Source organism: Geospiza fortis, unplaced genomic scaffold (assembly GCF_000277835.1).
Source record: "Geospiza fortis unplaced genomic scaffold, GeoFor_1.0 scaffold387, whole genome shotgun sequence".
Classification (NCBI taxonomy): Eukaryota; Metazoa; Chordata; class Aves; order Passeriformes; family Thraupidae; genus Geospiza; species Geospiza fortis.
In genome coordinates, this window is record NW_005054546.1 from 182,877 (window position 1) to 192,392 (window position 9,516).

Below are 9,516 nucleotides of genomic sequence, written 5' to 3' on the forward strand. Positions count from 1 at the left end.
TTCTTAATTGGATAGTTTAGTCTTAAAAGACCTTGTAACAAAAGATTATTGGCCATTTTGTGCCTTCTAATGAAAAGCTGCCCAACTCATGGTTGTGAGACTGTTTTACTGATAAATAATAAACCCCTGAGTCCAAACATGAACTACTGTCTGGAGTGCCTTCAATCAGACTCAGAGAAACTGATGCTGTCACTTTAGGCCCCTGTCCAAAGTCCTGAGCCCCTTTAGGCCCTGGAAGGAGCTCGGAGGTCTCCCTGGAGCCTTTACTGCTCTAAGCTCAACATCCCCAGCTCTCCCAGCCTGTGTCCAGAGCAGAGAAGCTCCAGAGCACTCAGATCATCTCTGTGGCCTCCCCTGGACTCACTGCAGCAGCTCCTTGTCCTCCCTGGGCTGGAGCCCAGAGCTGGAGGCAGCTCTGCAGGGCAGGGTCTCAGCAGAGCAGAGGGGCAGAATCCCCCCCTCACACGCTGCCCACGCTGTTGGGGATGAGCCCAGGGCAGTGTTGGCTTTCTGAGCTCCCAATGCACACACTCAATTCCTATCAAACACATCTCTGTGGCTTTAGTCCTTCCCAAGGAATTCATTCCAGACTGAGGAACTCAGGAACTCGTTCCAGACTGAGGAACTCGTTCCAGACTGAGGAACTCAGGAATTCATTCTGGACTGAGGAACTCAGGAATTCATTCTGGATTGAGGAACTCGTTCCAGACTGAGGAATTCAGAAATTCATTCCAGAGTGAGGAATTCAGGAATTCATTCCAGACTGAGGAACTTGTTCCAGACTGAGGAACTCAGGCATTCGTTCCAGAGTGAGGAACTCATTCCAGACTGAGGAATTCAGGAACTCGTTCCAGACTGAGGAGCTCAGGAATTCATTTGAGACTGAAGAACTCAGGCATTCATTCCAGACTGAGGAATTCGGGAATTCATTCCAGACTGAAGAACTCGTTCCAGACTGAGGAATTCAGGAATTCATTCTGGACTGAGGAAATAAGGAATTCATTCCAGAGTGAGGAACTCATTCCAGACTAAGGAATTCAATCCAGAGTGAGGAACTCGTTCCAGACTGAGGAAATCAGGAATTCATTCCAGAGTGAGGAACTCATTCCAGACTGAGGAACTCGTTCCAGACTGAGGAATTCAGGAATTTATTCTGGACTGAGGAACTCATTCCAGACTAAGGAATTAATTCTAGAGTGAGGAACTTGTTCCAGACTGAGGAACTCAGGAATTTAGGAGCTCCCCAGCAGTTGAGACAATGAGCAATGGAAACATCCCAAACTGACCCGAACCGCCCCACGCTGCAGCCCCAAAGCCTCGAACCCCCATTTCCAGCCTTCTGGGGCGCGGTGATTGACAGCTGTCAATCAGCACCGCACCGCGCTGCGCTCTGCTGCCACCTGGCGGCCGCTGAGGGGAAACGCGCCCAGCCCGAACCTCCCCAGCGCCCCCCGAACCCGACCCCGGCCTAGAAATTGTTAAAGGAAATAAAAACCCGGCCTAGAATTTGTAACAGGAAATAAAAACTCGGCTTTGAATTTGGTACGTGAAATAAACCCGACCTAGAGTTTGTTAAAGGAAATAAAAACCCAGCTTTCAATTTGTTGAAGGAAATAAACCCAGGTTTGAATTTGTTGAAGGAAATAAACCCGTTTTTGAATTTGTTAAAGAAAAGAAACCCAGGTTTGAATTTGTTAAAGGAAATAAAAACCCGACCTAGAGTTTGTTAAAGGAAATAAAGCCAGTCTTGATTTTGTTACAGGAAATAAACTCGGCCTAGAATTTGTTAAAGGAAATCAAAACCCAGCCTAGAATTTGTTACAGGAAATCAAAACCCGGACTAGAATTTGTTGCAGGAAATAAAAACTCGGTTTTTTGAACTTGCTAAAGGAAATAAAAACTCATCTTTAAATTCGTTAAAGGAAATAAAAACCGGGCATTGAATTTGTGAAAATAAATAATGTATGGGGGCTGGACCAGGGGGAAGGGATCTCCCCTGCACTACTTTTGCAATGATAAGGTGATTCTTGCACTGATAAGGATATTCTTGCAGTGATCAAACCCAGCCTAGAATTTGTTAAAGGAAAACAAAACTCGGTTTTTTGAACTTGTTAAAGGAAATAAACCTGGCTTTCAATTTGTTAAAGGAAATAAAACCGGCCTAGAATTTCTTAAAGGAAATAAAAACTCAGCTTTAAATTCATTAAAGGAAATAAAAACCTGGCTGTGAATTTATGAAAATAAATAATGCATGGGGGCTGGACCAGGGGGAAGGGATCTCCCCTGCACTGCTTTTGCAATGATAAGGTGATTCTTGCACTGATAAGGATATTCTTGCAGTGATAAGGTGATTTTTGCAGTGACAACATGATTTTTGCAGTGAAAATGTGATTCTTGCAGTTACAAGGGGATTCTTGCAGTGATAAGGAGATTTTTGAAATGATAAGGAGATTCTTGCAAGGATAATGTGATTTTTGCACTGATAAGGCGATTTTTTGCAGTGATAAAGTGATTCTTGCACTGATTAGGTGATACCTGCTTTGACAAGGTGGTTCCTGCAGTGACAAGGTGATTTTTGAAATGATAAGGTAATTCTTGCAAGGATAACATGATTCTTGCAATGATAATGTGATTTTTGCTGGGTGTAACCCCTCAGCCTGGCTTAGCTGAAATCCCAGATCCCAGTGGGGTTTTTAAGGCTGGAAGAAACCTCTGAGGCCATCGAGTCCGACTGTTCCCCCAGCTCTGCCAAGGCCACCACTAAAGCAAGTCCCCAAGTGCCACATCCAAGGGTCCGTTCAATCCCTTCAGGTGACACCCCCACAGCACTGGGAGGTCTGTTCCAGTATCTGGCTGCCCTTTCCATGAAGGGATTTTATGAATATCCCACCTAAACCTCCCCTGGCACCCCTGAGGCCGTTCCCTCTGCTCCTGCCCCTGTTCCCTGGAGCAGAGCCCGACCTGGGGCTGTTCCCTCCTGGCAGGAGCTGTGCAGAGCTCCAAGGTCCCCCCTGAGCCCCTTTTTCCCCAGGTTGAGCCCCCCCAGCTCTTTCAGGCACTTCCCCAGCTCTGCTCCCTCCTCTGGACACTCTCCAGCCCCTCAAGGTCACGAGGGGCCCAAAGCTGGATGCAGGTGTGGGGTGAGGTCCCTGCTGCCCCTCCTGTAGGTGCCAACCCCAGAACATCCCCAGGTCTATCCTGAATCCAGAGGTGCCCACCAGGCTGTGCCACAGGGACCTCACCCCAAAATTACCCCTCAGATCACTTGGCATCCTCACAGAAATTAATTTCCACCCCCTGTGGTTCTCACTGGGCATCAGAGGATGGTCCGGCCCCTCCAGGAAAGGTTTTGGGTTGGAAAGGCAGTGCCTGACCTGGAGGGAGGCTGAGAGGGCCTGGGGGAGCCTCACTTGGGGTGTCCTGGGGTGTCCATCCCTGCCCAAGGCACTGAAACCAGAAACTGAGGGCTGGCAATCACCATCTCCACCAGGAGCATCCATGGGGAGCCAAGAGCGTCCCAGAGGAGCCAGGAGCATCCCAGGGGTGTCAGGAGCATCCCAGGTGAGCCAAGAGCATCTCAGGCTATCCAAGAGTATTCCAGGGGAGCCAGGAGCATCCCAGGAGAGCCAGGATCATCCCAGAGCAACCCAGGGTATCCAGGAGCATCCCAGGGAGGCCAGAAGCATCTCAGGGGAGCCAAAAGTATTCCAGGACATCTAAGAGTATCCCAGAGGAGCCAGGAGCATCCCAGGGGTGTCAGGAGGATCCCAGGGCATCCAAAAGCATCCCAGAGAAGCCAGGAGCATCCCAGGGTATCCAAGAACAATCCAGAACATCAAAGAGAATCCCAGGGGAGCCAAGAGCACCCCGTGGGATCCAGGAGCATCCCAGAGGAGCCAGGAGCACTCCAGAGCATCCAGGAGCACCCCAGGCCATCCAGGAGCACCCCAGGAGTGTCAGAAGCACCCCAGAGCAGCCAGGAGCACCCCAGAAGTGTCAGGAGCACCCCAGGCCATCCCCTCTGCCCTGGGGCAGCCTCTCCCCCAGCCAGGGGTGCCCTGGTGCTCAGCCTGGCTGGGCCCTTCCCAGACAGGGGACGGGGATGGGATCTGGGAACCCCTGGGCAGGACAGGGGGGGCACCCTGCTCCTGCATCTGCAGCTGCTCCAGGGGGGTCCCACTGCCCTGAGCTCCTGCCCACGGGGGGACGGACACTGAGGGCAGGTGACATCCCCACCTCTGCAGGAGATGGAGCCCAGGGCGTCACCAGGACCCGGAGATGAGCCCAGGATGTCACCAGGAGCTGGAGATGCAGCCCAGGGTGTCACCAGGACCCTGAGCTGGAGCCCAGGATGTCACCAGGATTTCACCAGGATGTCACCACAACCTGGAGATGGAGCCCAGGATGTGGAACTGGAGCCTGGGATGTCACCAGGACCCGGAGATGGAGCCTGGGATGTCACCAGGACCTGGAGATGGAACCCAGGGTGTCACCAGGACCTGGAGATGGAGCCCAGGGTGTCACCAGGACTTGGAACTGTAGCCCAGGATGTCACCAGGATGTCACCAGGACCTGGAGATAGAGCCCAGGATGTCACCAGGACCCTGAGATGGAGCCCAGGGTGTCACCAGGACTTGGAACTGTAGCCCAGGCTGTCACCAGGATGTCACCAGGACCTGGAGATGGAGCCCAGGGTGTCACCAGGACTTGGAACTGTAGCCCAGGCTGTCACCAGGATGTCACCAGGACCTGGAGATGGAGCCCAGGGTGTCACCAGGATTTCACCAGGATGTCACCACAACCTGGAGATGGAGCCCAGGATGTGGAACTGGAGCCCAGGATGTCACCAGGACCCGGAGATGGAGCCTGGGATGTCACCAGGACCGGGCGTCACCAGGACCCGGACAGGGAGCCGAGGATGTCACCAGGATTTCACCAGGACCTGGAGATGGACCCCAGGATGTCACCAGGAGCTGAGATGGAGCCCAGGATGTCACCAGGACCTGTCCCCAGTGTCACCCTGCTGCACCCTGCCACGCAGAGAGCAGAAAAGAAAGAGCCAGAGGCATGGAAAATTATCAGAAACGTGTAATTTTTTTTTCTTTTTAATAGTAAACCTCTTTACAACAAATATAGTGAAAGAGTTTCCAAACAAAACTTATAAGAATTTCTCATGGTAATTATTATTATTATTATTATCATCATCATTTTTTTATATATTTTTTTTTCTCCTTATTGTGGAATATACAATAACGCATCACCATACAGCACAAAAAAAGGAAATATTGAAAAAACGAAAATCGACGTCTCAACCACGTGCTGCAGTCCCTGGGAAGGAGCCACTGATTGTCAAGGGAGGAGAGAGGGAGGGAAGGGGACAGGGAGCGGGGATGGCATCCCCAGGGCACGGGAGCTTCCCAGCCAGGCCAGACCCCGAGGGTGCAAACACTTCAGAAAAGATGGAATTCGCCGAAAATCGCGGTTAAAACGTCACAAACTCCGGGAATAAACCCTCCCTCGAGGGACGGGGCCGGTCCCGCTGCTCCTGCCCCGCTGCCCAAATCCCTTGACTCGCACACACACACACACACACACACACACACACCCTCGGGGTGGGGGGGAAGTGCACGTCCTGGTTTGTTTCTAGCTGTGCAGCACCCTGGGGGGAGGATGCAGAGCTGCCTGTGCTGAGCAGGGACATCCAAGGAACCATCACACAGAGAAGCTGACTGGGGGGAGAGAGGGGGCATTTAGGATTTTTAATTTTTTTTTTCTTTTTAGTGCATTATTTAGAGGTCTATTCTATTTTACAAAAAGGTTTTGCAGACACCCCAGAGTTTGCTAACACCTACCTGCTTAACTGAGCTATGGGGAGCCAGGGGAGCAATGGGAGGACCTGGAGGCTGTGGGGGACAGGAGAGGGAGCAGCAGCTGGGCCACGATGGTCCCCACTCCTCCAGCATCCCTGGTTTGCTGCAAATGCTTGCAAAGGGCCGTGGGGAGGAGGGGAGTCGTGGCCCGAGGTGGGCTGCTGGGCCTTGGGGATGCCAGGAGCCCGTGGGGACATCCCAGGAGAGAGCTTGGGGATGGTGCTGCAGCTCTGGAGAGGGAGGAGCTGGGCCAGTCTCAGGCAGCAGCATGAAAATCTCATTCTGAACACCCATCTGCAGTGAAAAATCCCTCCCTGACCCCCAGCACAAAGCTGGGGCTCCCCGTGGCCCAGGGTGGGTGTGGGGGGCTGGGGGGAGACACGGGGATGAGGATATTGCAAATCCCTCAGTTCCCAGTCTGGGGGATATTGCAAATCCCTCAGTCCCCAAAACCTTCCCAGGGATGGGGATATTGTCAATCCCTCCACTCCTGAAAATCTTCCCAGTTTGGGGGATATTGCAAATCCTTCCCAGCCTGGGGGATATTGTCAATCCCTCCATTCCTGAAAATCTTCCCAGCCTGGGGGATATTGTCAATCCTTCAGTTCCAAAAAACCTTCCCAGCCTGGGGGATATCGCAAATCCCTCAATTCCCAGCCTGGAGAATATTGTCAATCCCTCAGTTCCCAAAAATCTTCCCAGGGATGGGGATATTGTCAATCCCTGTCCCCAAAAACCTTCCCAGCCTAGGGGATACTGTCAATCCTCCAGTTCCCAAAAACCTTCCCAGGGATGGGGATATTGTCAATCCTTCAGTTCCAAAAACCTTCCCAGCCTGGGGAATATTGTCAATCCCTCCGTTCCTGACACCTTCCCAGCCCGTTTGGAGCTGTTTTGGCCACACCACCCTCTTCTGGTTTAAGCCCAGCACATCCCAAACAGGCAGAGAACAGAGCTCGGCAGGAAGATCCTGGGAAGTCACCCGGGTTTTCCCTGGCTGGGGAGAAGAGCGGAGCTGGAACCACCCTGCTCCCTGCTCCAAGGTCCCTGACTCCTGCCCAGAGCGTGGCAGAGACCCTGAGCATCCCTGCCCAGCCAAGAGATCCCCATTTAAAGGCACCCCCGGGTGTGCTGAGCTCCCCAGAGCCCTGGGGGTGCTGGGAACCCTGGGGAAAAGCAGCCATGGAATGGAATATATCCCAATATCCCACTCCTGGATCTGGGGCATGGAAATTTGGGGAAAAGCAGCCCTGGAATGGAATATATCCCAATATCCCACTCCTGGATCTGGGGCATGGAAATTTGGGGAAAAGCAGCCCTGGAATGGAATATATCCCAATATCCCACTCCTGGATCTGGGGCATGGAAATTTGGGGAAAAGCAGCCCTGGAATGGAATATATCCCAATATACCACTGCCAAATGGTTGCTCCTGGATCTGGGACATGGAAATTTGGGGAAAAGCAGCCCTGGAATTGAATATATCCCAATATACCACTCCAGGATCCCAAAATCCCACTCCTGGATCTGGGACACGGAAATTTGGGGAAAAGTAGCCCTGGAATGGAATATATCCCAATATCCCACTGCCAAATGGCTGCTCCTGGATCTGGCACATGGAAATTTGAGGAGCAGGGAGCCCGGGGAGGGGGTGCAGGGGAAGAGCCAAGAGGGTTAAACAAGAAATCGCTGTACAACTCGGCCATGTCCAAAGTCAGTATTATTACAATATACTCTGACAAAAATATAATCTCATTTCATATCAATACAACAAAAAAAAAAAAACAAAAACCAAAAACAAAACAAAAAAAAAAACCAAAACCAGTTTTCTGTACTGTTACCGTTGCTAACAGATTGAAACTCGCTATTTACAGTTACAGTAGCCAGGTAAAATACTACAGGTGAGAGACCAGAGAGAGGAGGGGCAGAGGGACAGAAGGGAGAGAAAATCACCAGGGGAAAAGGGGAAAATAAAGGGGGAAAGGCCCTCTTACATCCCGAGTGTGGCTTCCTGCATTGGACAAGGAAGGGTGGTGGATGGAGGTAGTGAAAACATAATACTTGTTTATGGGTCTGGTTGGGTTTTTTGTGGAAAGGAAAAGAAAAAAAAAGGAAAAAAAACAAAAAAGAGAAAAGTGAACCGAGAGGGGAAGGTGGAATAAAGGATGAACATGGGAAAGGGAAAGCAGAGCAAACCTTCAGCTGAAGCCCACTGTTAGACACTCTCCCACAGCCCAGGAGAGGTGATGGGGACGAATTTTCACCACTTTGGGTGGTGAAAATCCCCCAAACGTGCCCAAATTGTGCCCCCAGCTGGAGAGATGGGAGGCAGGATGTGGCAGAGCTAAGGAGTGGCTGGGAAGATGCTCCTTCCCCAGCTGATGGATGCTCTCCCCTCACCCCAGGAGGGTCAAGGGGACCCCCAGAGCACCAAGTGCCCCTCAGCCCAGCCAAGCCTTGTCCCCAGAACTGGTGACAAGCACCCCAATATCCCAATTCCCACCCAAAGTGATGGGGGGAATCCCCCAGCCAAGCAAAACAAGGGGAGAAAAAAGGATAGGAAGTGAAATTTTCAAGGAAAAGGTGGGGGTTTTTTTGTGAATTTGCTTTTTCCTTGGTTTGCGGAAATTATTCTGGAGAAGAAGAGGGAAGTGAAAAAGGGAGAAGGAAAAGGAAACATGTTCTTTCTCTTTGCCCCACTTTCCCCCAGGCCCATCACCACCAGCTCTGGATTTAACACTTCCACTGCCCCCAGACCCCAACCCTGGCAGTGGCCTCAGACACCCCACAGTAACAAACCCCTCCCCAAGGGACCCCCAGAGTGTCCCTGCCACAAGCACAGCCCCCATGGGGGCTCAGGTGCCCCTGCCACCCCCACAGCCACTGCCAGCCTGGCCCAGCACCGAGCCCCTCATCCAAACACCCTGCACAGCCAGGCTCTGTCCCTGTCCCTGCACAGCCAGGCTCTCTGCTACCCACAAAACAACGCCCTGAGCAGGAGGCACCCTGTGCCTGGGCTGACCATCTGATTCCAGCTGACCATCCAACCCCAGCTGACCACCCTACCCCATCTGATCCCAGGTGACCATCCAACTCCAGTTGACCACCCAACCTCAGCTGATTCCAGCTCCCCATCCAACTCCAGCTGACCATCTGACCCCAGCTGACCATCCAACTCCAGCTGACCACCCAACTCCAGCTGACCACCCAACTCCAGCTGACCATCCAACCCCAGCTGACCATCCAATTCCAGCTGACTATCCAACTCCAGCTGACCATCCAACCCCAGCTGACTCCAGTTGACCATCCAACCCCAGTTGACCACCCAACCCCAGCTGAGCACCTCCACAGCCCCCAGAGCAGGCAGGACCACCCCCACTGGTCCATCACCATCCTCACTGCACCCAGGCAGTGTTTCGGGCCCTTTTTAGTGCCCTTCCCACTATTTTAGGTCCTATCCATCATTTAGGGTCCTGCTCCATCCCTAAATCTCCTCCAGGGCTGGGCAGGTGACTTCCCGCCCCATCCTTGCTCCTACAGCAGCAGCACCACCTGAGCCACACCCTGGGACCTTCTCCCTTCCTTCCTCCCTTCATCCTCCTCCTCCTCTCTGCACACACCTCGGCCATCCCAGCCCATGGCAGAGC